General features: G+C 49.2%; 1 protein-coding gene and 3 pseudogenes across 2 annotated transcripts in view; 1 reads left to right on the top strand and 3 right to left on the bottom strand.

Moving 5' to 3' along the window:
- Positions 1–15,127, bottom strand: part of LARS2 (leucyl-tRNA synthetase 2, mitochondrial) — a 120,393-nt gene that overhangs the window by 48,979 nt on the left and 56,287 nt on the right. The window lies entirely within an intron of this gene.
- Positions 1,992–2,110, bottom strand: LOC118602702 (annotated as a pseudogene).
- On the bottom strand, positions 5,994–6,112 carry LOC118601888 (annotated as a pseudogene).
- LOC118602278 lies at positions 11,396–11,514 on the top strand (annotated as a pseudogene).

Raw genomic sequence — 15,127 nt, 5'->3', positions numbered from 1 at the left:
CACTTAAAATTCCTACTGGTGTCGAGGGGAAGGTGGTTAATTAATGCAGGCAACATGCTTATGCTTTCTTTGTGTAGTGTTTCGTAACTTGCCAGGGGCTTTTACACGCCTCTTCTAGCCCACTCTGGGGAGGCAGCTGGCTTTCAGATCCATGAACTTGCATCGAGAGAGGTCATAGCTCTCACACAGGCTGCGGGAACAGAAGGACAGAACCGGAACCGGGTTCACTAACAACATTCTTCCCCCGAAACCACGGAGATCCTCACTCTGTCATGTGACGAACGACACGGAGCATTTTCCACACCTGGCGTCTAGCGATCTACCCATTCTCATCGGGAATCTGGAAGATTCAGGATCCAGAAATTGTGGCTAATGGACGCCATCGAGCTGACCGGCCATGTGTTCATTCATTCGTTTATTCCACCAGAATGTATTAACCACCTTCTCCTCGACACCAGGACCCCATCCAGGCACTGGGGTCCTGGGCATACACAAAGCGGGAGCTTCCAGAGTCCCTAAAATGAAGTTTAAATACAGTAATCCCCCTTCTCCATGGGGAAAATCTTCCGAGACCCCCAGTGGATGCCCGAAACCGCAGACAGTACCAGACCCCACACACGCTGTTTTTCCTTCACATACGTACCTGTGAGAAAACCTAATTTATACATTAGGCACAATACAAATTAACGACAATCATAAAATAGAACAACTATAGCAACGCAGCGTAGTAAATTACGTGAATGTGGTCTCTCTCTCTTTTTCCCTTTCTCTGATAATCGAGACGGCCGCTAATGCCACGTGACTGACGGGTGTGAAGCATGCACGACGCTGGTCAAAGGGACGACTCACGCCCGGGCAAGACGGAGTGGGATGGAGCAGAATTGCTTCATGCTACTTGGAGCGGCGTGCCATTTCAAACGCGAATTTAATTTATTTCTGAAATTTTCCATGTAATATTTTTGGACCGGCTTTGAGCACGAGTAACTGAAATTGCGGAAAGTGAAATCACAGGTAAGGGTGAGGCCGCAATAATCCACAAAGGACAACTGTTGCTGTTGGCCGGGTAACTGATCGAAATTCAGCGCCAAATGCTATTCGCATCAAAGAAGACGGGACCCGCGTCGTGAAGATGAGTCGAGGGAAAAGGAAACCCAGTGGCAAGGTGGAGGAGGAAAGGAGCAGAGTGACAACTAAGGGAGATGCAAGAGAGCCGGGAGGGCGGGCCACTGCGAGAGAGGACGCAGGTCTCGGGGGCGGGGTGGGGGCGGGATGAAAAGCCCCAAGAAGAAAAGGAAGGAAGAAGAAGGGAGAATCTGGAAGCAGAAGCGAGGCAGGCCGGTCCCGGAGAGGGTGCAGGTGAGGGACAGAGAACTGAGGAAGAAGGATGCTCCGCCCCACGTGGTACCCACGCAGCGGAGAGCGCCCACAGCTGGACGCCTCGAACAGCAGCAGCGCCACGCAGACCCCTGGGCTTGCTGTCTGCTCAGTGACGGGGAGGGCCTTCTGCCACGAGGCCATCAATCCTGAGTGGCCAGCAAAGAAAAGAGGGGATAGACTGCCTTGACATTAAGACAGAAATCAGACGTGTGTGCAAACTGGAAAAAGGAAAGCACCAGAAAGCCTCAGCGAGGAGTCTGGGCTGTCCTCTCAACGTAACATCACACCAAGGCTTACCAAAGGCAAGTCCCCTTCCTTATGCTCCCAAGGGACCTAATGACGCAACACTCGGCCCAGTCTTCAGGGCAGAGACTCCACCACCCGGCTGGTGTTTGTAGGTCATTTTCAGCAGAATGACCGTAGGGGTTCTGCTGGTTCTGGACTGTTACTCAGAAAGATGAAAATGCCTTTTATGATAAAATGTAATCAACTAGAAACTGTGGGCATTTAAAAGCCTGCTTGGCCATTCGGAAAGGAGATCCACGCAAGTCAAAGAGCTGATAAAGACGACTCAGAAAAATCTAAGAGATTTTTTTTTTTTTTTTAAAAAAAAACGCCTACAGCACCTGGTCTTCCTGGGTGGTCTCCCATCCAAGTACTAACCAGGCCCGGCCCTGCTTAGCTTCCGAGAACAGACGTGATCGGGCGCGTTCAGGGTGGCGTGGTCGTAGACGGGAATTTTTAAAACTTGACAGTTCAATGTGGTCTATGCGTGAAACACTTGATGATGATGAAGAAACTCTGTTCCTCTCGGGATGCCTGCCCGGTCTGAAGTAAAACAAGGCGCAGATCTACGTACCCTGATGCCACACATACGTCCCGACTTCCCGTGACTGGGAGAAGGCTTTCCGCAGGAAATGCAAAACACCTTATGGCTACGAATTAAAGTTGTCCAGACGGGCCACATGTTTCTGTGTTTGTCTGAGTGAAAAATGACTTCTGAGAAGGTGGTAAAAGTCCTGCTTCAGGCTGCCGATGGTTCGCGATGCTTCAACTAAGGCGACTTGCTTTCTGTCTCCCGGAAACACCGAGCTGCCTCATGGCCTTGGCAGTGGCTAAGTTCTTGCCTTAGAACACCATTTCCTCACCCCCAGTGGAGGCTGCTGAGTCTCAGACTAAACATCACCACCTGAGAGGCCGGCCCCGGCCGCCCCGTCGAAGGCGGGCGCCCTCCACGCTCCTCTCCACGTCTGCCAGTGTTCACCTTGTCCTTGGCTGGCGTGCCTGCTTGTTTACAGCTGGTTCCCCCCATGTCTAAGCTCCCGGAGAGCCAAGACCGTGAGCAATGCTGTCCCCCATGTGTAGGCAGCACCTCTAGTTCCTAGTACACAGCACGCACTTTGCACATGTGAAATAAAATGAGTAGGTGAGAAACAGGGCTCCTGCCGAGGTAATGCAGCGACCCGCCCCTTTCTCATCGTTTCTCTCCTGCCGAAAACGAAGAGGAAGCCTGCCTCCAACGACCCGGAATGGCCAAGCCTCTGGTTTCAGCAGAGCTGTCCCAGCGGTCACACTGCTGGCTGTCGGCAGGTGGCCTCGTCCTCCCAGGGCACGGGCACAGGAGCCTGGCTCTTCAGTGGGCCCCTTGGTGGCCCTTCCGTCTCCCTGGTCTCCCTTGCTTTCCATCTCAGGGATCTCAAGAGGCCTCATAAGAGAAAGTTACAAAAGAACACCCCCCCCAAAAAAAAAGTTGATACCCAATTTATTTTTAAATGTGGCGTTTGGGGTGTTTAAAAATTACTCATTGTGGTGACTTTAAAGCAGTAAAAGCTCTTGATTTATCAAAGAAAAGTTAAATTATATTCCGTGTCCTTTCATATTTAGGTACATGTGGATATTCGACTAAATAGAATATTTACTTGATTGAAAAGCTTGTTCTCTCCCAGACAAGAAAAAGCTGAAAGAGTTCATCACCACCAAACCAGTTTTACCAAAAAAAAAAAAAAAAAATGTTAAAAGGACATCTTTAAGAAGAAGGGGAAAAAAATGAAAAATACAAATAAGAGAGTATCACAAAGGAAAAAAAATTCTCACTGATACAAGGCAAACGCATAGAAGCAGTGGATCGACCAGCACCAGAGCGAGAACAAAGGTTAACGGGCAGAAGCAGGAAGATCATCCGCGACTTCAACAGTGAACTAAGAGATATACACAAACGCACACACACACAAAAAAAGGGACAAAAAACATGGAGGGCATGTGTAAAAATGGTAGTGATTTTAGAATGTGTTTGAACTTCAGCAACCATCAACTTAAAATTAAGACTGCTGTACACATAGCTTGGTACGTATGAAGCACATGGTAACAGCAAACTAAAAATCTACCAGAGATACACAAGAAATAAAGAGAAGAGAATCCAAATACAACACTACAGAAAGCCATCAACATACAAGGGAAGAGAGCAAGAGAATAAGGAATAGAGGGGTACAAAAACAATGAGAAACAATTAGTAAAATGGTGATAACTACATATCTATCAATAATTACTTTAAATGTTAATGGATTAAATGATCCCATGGAAAGACAAATGTATAAAGATGTGGTGTATAGACAGACAACAGAATATTACTTGGCCATAAAAAAGAATGAAATCTTAGCATTTGCAACCACATGGATGGACCTAGAGGGTATCATGCTAAGTGAAAGTCAGACAGAGAAAGACAGATACCATACAAATTCAATTACGTGTGAAATCTAAACAACAAAATAAATGAACAAACAAGACAGAGACAGACTCCTAGATACAGAGAACAAGCTGGTCGTTGCCAGGTGGGAGGGGAGTTGGGGGGCTGTGTGAACAGGTGAAGGGATTAAGAAATATAAATTGGCAGTCACGAAACAGTCCTAGGGATGTAAAGCACAGCTTAGGGAATACCGTCAATTACACTGCAGTAGCTATGCATGGTGTCAGGTCGGTACAAGACTTATTAGGGAGGTTCCTCTGCAAGTTATACAAATGTCTAACCACTACACTGTGTACCTGAAACTGATACAGTATCGAATGTCAAATGTAATCGAAAAATAAAATTTGAAAAAATAACTCATCCATTACACACACACACACACACACACACGCATTCCTGTTCTCTAACTCTTTCAGTTAAACAACATTTTCTCCACATTCTTCCTTCCTGGCTGACATAAATGAAGCATGAACTCACGGAGCCATATATACATGTGACAGTTTGAGATAAAAAAAAAATATAAGAGACAGAAAGGGGTGTCTGTTACTGACAGCACAGACTTGAAACGTTAAACAACCAATCTTAGCCTGATGCGAGGTTCACGGGAGGTCTGGGATCTGATCTTTGAAATTATGTCCTAAAGATGCACGAGAGAAGCGAGTCGGTTGGTGGGGCTTGCAATGTACACTTCACCTAAAATAAGTGCTAGAAATAAGTTCTTTCGAAGAAACCGACTACATGGGAAATCAGAAAGTGGCACGTGGTGCCTCATTTACGAATGAATCACGTCCCGAAGTTACCACATCCTCGTTACCTTCACTCACACGATGGTCACCGAGCTCCTACACAGAAGACAGCGCGTTTGCTATAACAACGGTGTCAACAAATTGCAGGACAGAGGACCGTGTCGAACTGCCCTGTGAGTGTTTGGTCAGCCAAACCTCGGACGCTCTGCGGCCAAGGAGCCCACGTACTTCGACGGATAAACGGGAAGGAAATGAAAGGGACGACGACGGAAACTGGCAGATTGAGACACCTGAAAGTCGTGATCGAATAAAAAAAGTGAGGGTGAAGATAAGCCGTGGTGTCTAGGGAGCCACGTTCATCGGAAAAACGTAAGGAAGCGTTTGTTCTCGAAGTCAAAAGAACGGCTCCTCGGCAGGCGAGCGGGCGCGGGAATGCACGGAGGGCGCGCGCGGACGGCTGCCGGCGCTGGCAAAAGTCGGCATCCTGACCTGCACGGTGGCTGCGTGAAATAACTCCATAGGCCACATATTTGTTCCGTGTGGTTATCCGCATTTCATTTTGCAACAACAACGACAACAAAAAAAATGCAAAAACGAAAAAAGCTAACTACTAAGTCTGGCGATGGGTTAACCTAGAAACGACAGGGCCTTGCCAAGGGGCCATGCGTGTTCGTTGAGGGCGGTAAGAACAGCTTTGTGGGGACGTTATTTGGGCTTCTGCCTGAATCAGTGACTCCTGAATCTTCTTTTTGACCTCAATCTACGCATGTTTCCTCTGGAAAGGCCCTTTTGTTTTTAGGTGAACGTATTGGCGGCTACTAAGGGACGTGAAGTGGCCTTCCCGTCGTGGGCGGGCATGCCGTGGAACCACTGTGGTATCTACAGAGCCTCCTTTGCGCTTGCTGCTCCCATGGACCGCTGACCCTCTGACCGTGAGGCTCTCACATTCACAAACCTCCCTTCCCAGTCTGATAGAGGTCTGCTGCCTTTATCTGAGATCCGGAGTTTTTCCCCTCGAGAGGTGAGAGGAGCCATAGGAGGCCGTTCTGGATGGATATCATTTAATTGCACTCTTATAAAATGTATTCTTTAATTGATAAACACGTTTTTATTTATTTTTATTTTTAATCCTATAGCACCTGGTCTTCCTAGGTGGTCTCCCATCCAAGTACTAACCAAGCCCAACCCTGCTTAGCTTCTGAGATCAGATGGGATCGGGCCTGTTCAGGGTGGCATGGCCGTAGACTAAATACACATTTTTAAAGACAAAATAATTTCTAAACGAAGCCTAAAAGAAACCTTGGCCATCGGAGCAGGTGCTCTAAAATTGCTTACTGTTTGTCTTACCGTAAACCTGAAAAGATATTTCAAAGCATCGAATAAGTCAATGTTCAGAAATGTGGCATAATTAGAAGTCTGATAGGACTCTCTAAGCCTCTAGCTTTCAAGGCCTTTTTTGTCATTTTTAAGTTAAAATGACAAAATGTGGAGCATTTGAAATCTTGCTCCCCGGCATAGGTTGTCAATTTGGCTTAACGACACTCATTAAAATTCTCAGAAACGAATGAACAGTGGTATAGGCCTCAACTCTTAACTCCACGATGCTCCGAGCGAGGGCGGCATCGGGAGGTGCTGGCCTGGGACCTGGCTCCACCGCACACGCTCCGGGTTTCCGTACATCCCAGCGGGCCCAGGGCCTAGAACTGTGCCCCGGACGGGGCAAATGCTCGTTAGATTCTAATTTAATTCCCTCGACTTGAGGGAGAGAATCGAAGAGGAGAACTACAGAACCAGAGGCCCAGGCGCCCAGGAAGGGCGCCGCCTCTGCAGGACGCTTCCTGCGCGGCAGGCGCTTGGCCGTGTGTTGCCTCATTTCATCTTCACGGCTGCATGAACCTAGGACGGGGCAGTATCCCCACTTCGTGGATGAGGAAACAAGCCTCGGAACTTTCCCCCCGGTCTCCCTACAAGTGTGGGGTGAACCATGAAAGCAGCACGTGAAGCAGGGGTAGTGACAGCCACCCCGGCACCCCACGGTGCGGTCACTACTTCCCAAGAGCAATTCGTCGATTCAGCTTCCCATGTCCGCACTGCAGGCGGTTTCAGCTCATCCTTCTTTTACTTAGAAGAGGCACTCGACAGAGATCTGCCTGCTGCCATTAACCGACTTATATTTTTACTTTATTCCTGGAGATAAGACCCCAGTTATTGGGTCGTCAGGCTGAGGCTGTCATCAAAATTCCTGCCCTTTATAGGTGAGGACACAGAGGTCCCCAGAGGTGTAGCCACCTACACAGCGTCACTTAGCCAAGCGGAGCCGGGCCGATGATCCAGGTCTCCTAGTTCATAACTCAGCCCTCACATAACTACAATGCGCTTCCTTAACGGCTCTCCCCGGGGCACAGGGACCTTCTCTCATTCGGGCTGCCCAGCACCTCAAGTCTGTTTTTCTGGGAGGGAACTTCAAGATGGGTGAATGGTGGGGCCCACCACCAACCGCGGAAGCTTGAAACGGGGACACTGTCCCTGTCCCACTCTCCTCCTCGGTCGAAGCTAAACAGGGTAAGCAGTCACAGGCTCTGGGAACACTGTGGGGTGACCCGGAGGCCCAGGGTCAACCGGTTTGAATGACACCTCAGAATTGAGAGGCTGGGGATGCTGGTGCCAATGGCAGCAGTGGCTATCCAGACCTTTCCCGGGGCACAATCTCAGCTGTGCCCTTGTTCTCCCTGACTCCCCGAGTCTCGGTCTCCTGCCTTCCCATCCAACTGCGAGCAACCTGATCCTCTTCTGATCAAGGCAACCAGACTACCTTCAGGTTGTTTGCAACCACGTCTCTCAAGGATCAATGAATTTAAAAAGTTTCAACATCCCGATGTATGTCTACATTAGTTGAAACAATATCGTGATATCGATATTGTTGTTAACAAAAGTATACAATCCTGAATATGTTAATTATATGTTAATATACTCATGTTAATAAACTGTTAATCAATTGTCTGATAAAGCTATGTATATTTAAGAAAGCTTTCAATTTATGGAGCAATGTAGGGGGTCTCACATGCCCACAAGCACCTAATTAGTGTGTTATAAACTCTGAAAATAACCTATGGTTTTTCTTTCCCAGTGAATAACCAATGAGATCTCATTTAACTTCCAAGCAAATCTACATGTGGTCTCACGGTATCTGATTCCGTTCCATCACATAAAACCTGTACTACATGATTTGAAGGTTAGTTCTACCTCCCATTCCATCCTTTCCTGCCACAGAAAACCCCTCATGGACAGGGCCCAATTTTGACAGCACCTGACACCCTCTTGTCCCCTGCATTACTGGGCCGCAGTTTATAAGAGTCTGAAAAACTCTCACTGCGTTTTTCTCTAGACTGCACTGTCAAAGCCGGAATACTTCTAGTGGAGGTGCTTTGCTTAAAATATTCATATCTTGTTGAGGACAAAAGATTTAAATAGAATGAAATGTGAATGCTTTGATATGCTAATTACAGAGGGGGGGAAGAAACCCTCCTGTTTAAAACCTTATCAAATTTATGAATATTTTTAAAAACCAAAAGAAATTTAAAAATAAACCAAATAAAATCAACACCTTGAGAACAACCCAGCAAGCCTTTTTAGTCTCCGCGGTAAAATGAGCATTATTCATGGCTGATTGTGGATGAACAAGGCTTTGGAGAACACCTGCCCGATGGCTCCGGACGGCCTCATCCCAGGGCTGGCCCCACGTCTCCACCGAAACGAGAAGAGAAGATCGTGGGGAGGGTTTACGGTGTTACCCTTGTTCCATCAAAGGAGCTGCTTCTGTTGTTTGTTTGTGCTGAGGTTATAGCCTTCCTTTTTTTTTGGCGTCGTGACCACAGCGGCGGTAGATGGTTCACGTCTCATTTATTTCACGTTCTTCGCATTTGGCGACAGTCGGCAGTGACAGCCCCTCCCCCACCCTGGCCAACCTCAATGCATAGAAACCTTCCTGGTTTCCAGAACCCGAAAACCTGGGGAAATAGCAGGTTTGAGCCTTTTTTTTTTTTTTTAAAGAGCTGTGAAATCCTTTCTTAAATAAAATCTGAGGGAATCCGACACGTAGAGTAAGAGTTGCAAACGGAGCTGTTCTAGGGGCTCTGCCCGCTCTCCTGAGCTCTCGCCACCGACTCCTAAGGCTTGGACACAATTTGCAAACCAAAAATTTATACAACTTCTCTCATTTAATAAGTGAAAAAACAGCTCACTCAACCAAGTCAACAGCAGACCCGAAATAATGAATTATCCATATCTTCTGATTGTTCTGGGACCAACGTGCTTAGTTTTCCGGTCTCTTTATGTAAATTAAACAAAAGACAAGGTCTTCCATACACAAACCCAGAAATTAACAATGTAAATGGACTTCTCGATCAATTTTTACAAATAACTCCTGTATTTAATACTCATCTGAAGTCAAATTGTAAAGTTTCCCTGTAGTTATTATTTAGCATATATAGAAGCACTGTGGTTTACAAAAAGGCCTTAAAATCATTTCACTAGGACAGGCACACCATCTGAACGAAGAGCCTTTAAGAAGTTGAAACAGAATTGTATGTTAATGAGTCTGAATATGAGTCAATGTTTAAGAATATGAAATAACAGGAGATGAAGCAAACATCCAATGGGAAAGGCTTTCGTAATACAAAATATGATCAGGAATGAGAAAGAAAGATTTAAGACTAAAAAGCCGAGGATAATAAGAGGATTAGATATAACATGGCTGATCTCTTTCTTCAAAGAAGCAGAAGTAATGCCGGGAATAAATCCACACTTCCCAAGAGAAGGCAGTCCAGGAGCTAAAGCATCAAGAACAAAGTACAGCAGAAGCACAAGTGAGAATTCTAGAAGTGGTTTTAAACACACGATACATTTTTGAAGATCTTGGTTAAAAACAGTTAGGCAGGCTGAGAAATCACCTTCCGGAACAGGTGGATTTATTAGCTACTGCGGGCGGGGCAGGGTGGGGACTGAGAAAGCAGAAACCTTGAGAGCCAGGCACAGATTTGAGATAGAATGGAAGAGACAACATTTAATTAAAATGGTCATTTTCTAAAAGCGTAACACTTAGCCTAATTCGGAATCAGTGTGATCTGATTAGCAATTATTTTTGAATTGCAATTTGTATGCGATTTTCCTAAAACTTTTTCTTGTTGCCAAGGTTTCACTCCAAAGACACAGTATATATCGGAGTTCTAACAAAGAAAAATCAGTTCTGAAAGCAGTAAGATGTTTTTTAAAAATCTCAATGTCCCCTCTGGAATATTCTGGAAGAATGAAATTTCTCTCTCATCCTAGTCTCATTCTTCTGCTTCGATTCTAGCATCGAGCTACGTACAAAGATTTCTACATTAAAAAGCTCATTCGGCCGGATGTTTACCCTCCCCGTGACACCCCCACTTTAATCGCGCTTCTGAAATGTTTTATGTGTTGCTAGCAAAATCCATTTGTTGTGGCGTTTATTTACAAATACAGCTGGGATGTCCATAGGATCCTCAGTTCGTAAAGGTGCTGTTAACCCAGAAGGGAAATAATCAGTTCTGAGCAAGACGCCCTGCGGACGCCGTGACTGGCCAACGAGGTGTGGCTTCGCGGGACTGCGGGGGCCATCGGAGAAGAGGCGCCGACCAGCCCGCCCGTGCACCAAGTGCGCACCTTGGAGCCACGCGAAAGAGATGCAAGCCTCGTGCTACTGAGTAGCTTCCAGAAGCGGGAAAGGAGGAAGTGCCTTCTGGGTACGACCGCTGGGGCGGCCCCACGTGCACGCTGCGGGGGAGGCTGGGGCGCCCGGAAGCTGCAGTGGCAGCCGGTTTGGACGAGCTCTTCTCAGTCACATATCCACCCGTACACTACCTCAGGCCACACTCAGCAGCCGTCTTCTTCTTCCTTCTGACCCAGCTAACGCACCTGTTCAGCAGCAGAACCGTTCTAATTCCACTAACTTCCGAGAGTCGCCGACCGCAGGTTCTGAATGAAATGTCACCGCCGCGTTCCTAAGAATGCAGATGACAGAGGCTAAACTCTCCTAAGGACAGGGCCATCTGTCTGCCGAGACAGCTTCAGATTCTCAGAAGCCACCCACGCATGGCATCTCACTGCCCCTGGGTCGGAAAGGGCAAAAGAGAGGCTGTACCTGCACCTACGGGGAGGGGGAGGGAGGAAGCGAACGGCCACACCGCGCCCAGCACACTCCGCCCTGCCTGCCACACCGGGCGACCTTGGCCTGAAAAGGCGGGTTTGTTCCAGGAAAGCGGAGTCTTGGGAGCAAGACTGAAAGCTTTTATTGGCCTAACGGAGAAAAACCAAATGGAGACAGCAGTCCCAGGGGACAGCCTGCTCAATTACCTTCTAGTTGGAAGCCTGCCTGTCAATTAAAAACTTGCAAGAACATAAGACCATTCCTTTCCAAGGCTCTCGGGTCTAAAGATGTGTAAATGAAGGCGACATAACCCCGCTGCCAGGCCGTTTTGTTTTATGATGATCAAAAATGGTAATAGTCGTCTACGGCCATGCCACCCTGAACAAGCCCGATCCCGTCTGATCTTGGAAGCTAAGCAGGGTCAGGCCTGGTTAGTACTTGGATGGGAGACCACCTACGAAGACCACGTGCTGTAGGCGTAAAAAATAAAAAAAAAATAAGGGATTGTAAGCTGACAAGGTCCTTGCAATCTGTGAGGCCAACCAAGGGTTGCCTTGCCTTAAAATAAATAAATAAATAAATAAATAAATAAATAAAGCTAATTATCATCGTGGAAAATTTGGAAAAGGTAGAAAAGGACCAGGAAGATCATCATGCCCACCGACTTGAGCACCCGGGGGAGCACTACTAGCATTTTGCTGCGTATCTCCCCTCCTGCTTATATCCCATCTTCCGATGATTCTAAGATGCACATTCTCCCCACAAACTCGGAAGCTGGGACATGCCTTACAATCACTGATGTCTTTGGTTGACGGCATTTTTGTTCCTTAGGGGAACATAAAATTCAAAACCAGTGGTGTGTTAGAACCGATAGAATGCAGTCTGAGCCGGTGTACTTGCGTTCACGTTTTTACATAGCTGAGATCGTGCTGTTAATAATATACTTGTTTTAACTAGAGTGTGCATTGTACCAGGGTTCACAACTTATTACAGCCCTAGAGAGGCTTAAATCTCTTTTGAGCAAACATGACGCTTAGACTTAGAGCCCCTGAAATTGTAAGCAAAATATAGAGAGAAATGGGAAGACACTGTGGAAAACGGTCCCTTTCCATAAGAGAACACTTGTTTTGAAAAAACAAAACAATACAACGTGGCTGTGCATTGTCTGTTCACGACTGTTTCCTGGATCAGTCGCGCTGTTCCCAGGCAGCTGGGCTCAAGGCCCTGGGGTGAGGATCGGCCATGGGGGACAGAGGAGTGGTGCAGAACAAGACACCGCTCCAGCTCCCAGAGCCTGGCGAGCCAGCTCCAACACGGACCAGAAAACCTCTAACCACCGCACTTTATCACGCGGCCACTCGCGCCCTCTCCCCGCACCTACTACATCGCCTAACCTGCTAATGCGCTGCCTCCCCGCTCCAGGGGCTTGGTTGCTTGGGAACCAGTGCTCGAGAGCAGGTGGAAAGAACGCAGGCCTGGGACCGCGGAGACTCGGGTCGGGTCCTGGCTTTCCCGGGCTGGGCGGTCTCCGGTATAAGACGAGGAATGGGCTGGGCCTGTCATTTTTAAGGACATCTCAAGTTGGCAGTCAGCCCCCTCGGGAGCAGCAGGAGGGCAAGACACTGGCCGTTTTAAACAAGACAACACCTTATCGCTTTATTTTGTTTTTTTTGACATCGTATTGATTTTGTAACTTCAAGCAGCAGTAAAGGCAGGCAGGAGGGCTTCCTGTTTCGCGTTTGTTTTTCAGATCGGGGCAGGGATTAAAAAGCAGGGGCGGGAGCTATGAGCTATGAGCTAAACACGGGGGAACCTGCTCCTTGCTCCCTCAAGTTTCTTCTAGCTTTAAAATTCAAATGACTCCCTGAGCTGAAGTTCTTTGGTGACACCAGCCCTGCCTAGCACACCCAGTGACCCCCACAGCCCCCAACGAGTGTGAAAAATCTCTTTCCTCCCACTGAAGTCCAGGCTCCCGCTTAAAGAAGGAAGGGGGCCTGTCCCCTCCAAAAGGACCTGGCCAGGAGCTCGGAAAGCCCACTCGGGGTTTGATAGCAAAGACGTAATATTTAGTTGTCTTCGTTTCTTCCTAGTCAAATTTACAATTTATCTCATTGTCAATATACCACAAAAAGTAGCCTATTAACTCATTTCTCCCATTTTCCCTTTGCAATCATTTCTCCAGCATCTTGGAAAGAAGAGCAAAAATGGAATGAAACCTCGCTGTCCGCAGAGCACACGCGCCAGGAGCTCTATTTCATCCTCGAAGGCTGGCAGCGGGTGTGGGGGTGTGGGCGTGGCTGCCCTGATCCCCTAAGGGAGGGGTGGCAGGGTGTGCCAGAACTCAGGGTCAGGAAAGAGGGCGGTCACACGCAGCCTCCCTACCCCAGAGCGCAGGGGAAATGCCAAGGAGGCCAGGGAGGCAGCGCATGCAGGGCGAAGTAATCTAATTGTCTGTACGATCCAGAGACCCCGCGGGCTTCTAAACGCCGGAGCCAGGGCCGGGTCCTGCATCAACTCCGGTGAGGTTTTCCAGGCGGAAGTTCCCTCGAGGGTCCGCTCAGAGCCAGCCAGCTGCCTCCTACAGCAGCCTCGCCTGCACCCCCAGCTGACGTGCAAGAGCCTGGCCTGCTCCCTGTGTGTGCTTCGGCAGGGACACGAGTCTCCTAACCACTCCAGGCGCTCCAGGCGGCCTCTTGCTTGCCTGGGAAGCGCTGGGGAAGTGTCAGGCTTGGGTCACCTGCTTCCTTTGGTCTCTGTCCCCCTCTGGCTCCTGCCCGCTCCCAGAGGGGTGGGGAGGGCTCTCTCTGAGGACAGGATGATAGGATGGAAGGTGGAGAATTGAGTTCAACTTACGGCTTATGAGAGAAAAGATCCTGAAGAGGCAGGTTAAACAGACAGCACAAGTAAGATATTACGTAAGGAGGAGCAGAATCGAACAAGTAATTAGCTCCGTGAGACGGGGAGTCAAAGCCAGATCCTGGGGACGGGAGCGGAGTCTGCTGTTTCTAAAAGAAGAGACAGTGGGAGGCTCGGGGAGGCTCCGGCAGGAAGCCGGCCACCAGGGCGCGTCGGAGGCTGGAGCGTCGCGGGCGCTGCCACCCCACCACGCAGTGGCTGGAAGGACGTCTTTTACAAGGCGGGGGCCCTGACTGACCACAGCGGGTGTGGTGGGGTGAATGTGGTGCGTTAGAGCCACCAGCAGCAGACAAACAAACCAGAGTGTTATCATCGTGAGATCTGACCCCGGCCTATGACCCCGGCCTGAGTCCTCACAGTTCTTTATCACAACAGCCCCATAGAGAAGCTGACAGCTCCATAAACGGTTCTCACTTGCTCCTCCTGGTTCACAGAAACTTTGTCTCCTCGGCCAACATCTCTAGCGCGCACACCGCACGCACAGGAATAGGCCACGGGTCTTTCTTGGGGGCAGGGGGCATAGTGGGGCCGAGCCGCCACACCCCGCCGACCGACCCCTCTGCCACGCTGGGCAGCGCTGGGCCGGCGTGGCTGCTGGCAGCGAGGCGCGGCCTGGCAGGAGCTGCGTGCCAGCCCCCGTCTGGGGCTGAGGGCGGGGCTGAGCGAGCTGGCAAAAGGCCCGATTTCTAGGAGACAGCCAGACGCTGTCACAAGGAACTCGAGGCCTCAGGACTAGAACGAGGGTGCCCGAGGGTCCTGTTCCAGAGCTCAGGGGACTGAGGCACCCAGCGACACGGGTGGGAGACGGGACCTTTGCACCACTGCTCTGCGCCTGTCTTTCTACTCCGGCCTCCTCCCCACCTCCCCAAAGAGCCCCCGTCATGACCCTCACTCCTCGTCTCTCCAGCCCCCCCATTTTCACTCTCCGCAGGCTCCGACAAGGCCAATGTGTTCTTACAAAGGCACCCCAACTTCACCTGCAAGTTCACAAGAGAAATCAGGGAAGGAGACACGGGGGCGGGGCGGGGGCAGGAGAATGAGGCTTTTGCCTCCCGTGCCCCCTGACTTCATAACGGCTCAGCACTGCCCGTCTGCCTCCTGCCAGCAGAATCCCACTTGGAAACGCTCGTGGGGGGTGACATTGCTGCACATCTGGAAGGTGACGGAACGTTCCCT

This window comes from Rousettus aegyptiacus, unplaced genomic scaffold (assembly GCF_014176215.1).
Source record: "Rousettus aegyptiacus isolate mRouAeg1 unplaced genomic scaffold, mRouAeg1.p scaffold_m13_p_4, whole genome shotgun sequence".
Taxonomy (NCBI): domain Eukaryota; kingdom Metazoa; phylum Chordata; class Mammalia; order Chiroptera; family Pteropodidae; genus Rousettus; species Rousettus aegyptiacus.
Note: the sequence above shows the minus strand (reverse complement) of the source record. Positions and strands in the feature narration are given on the sequence as shown.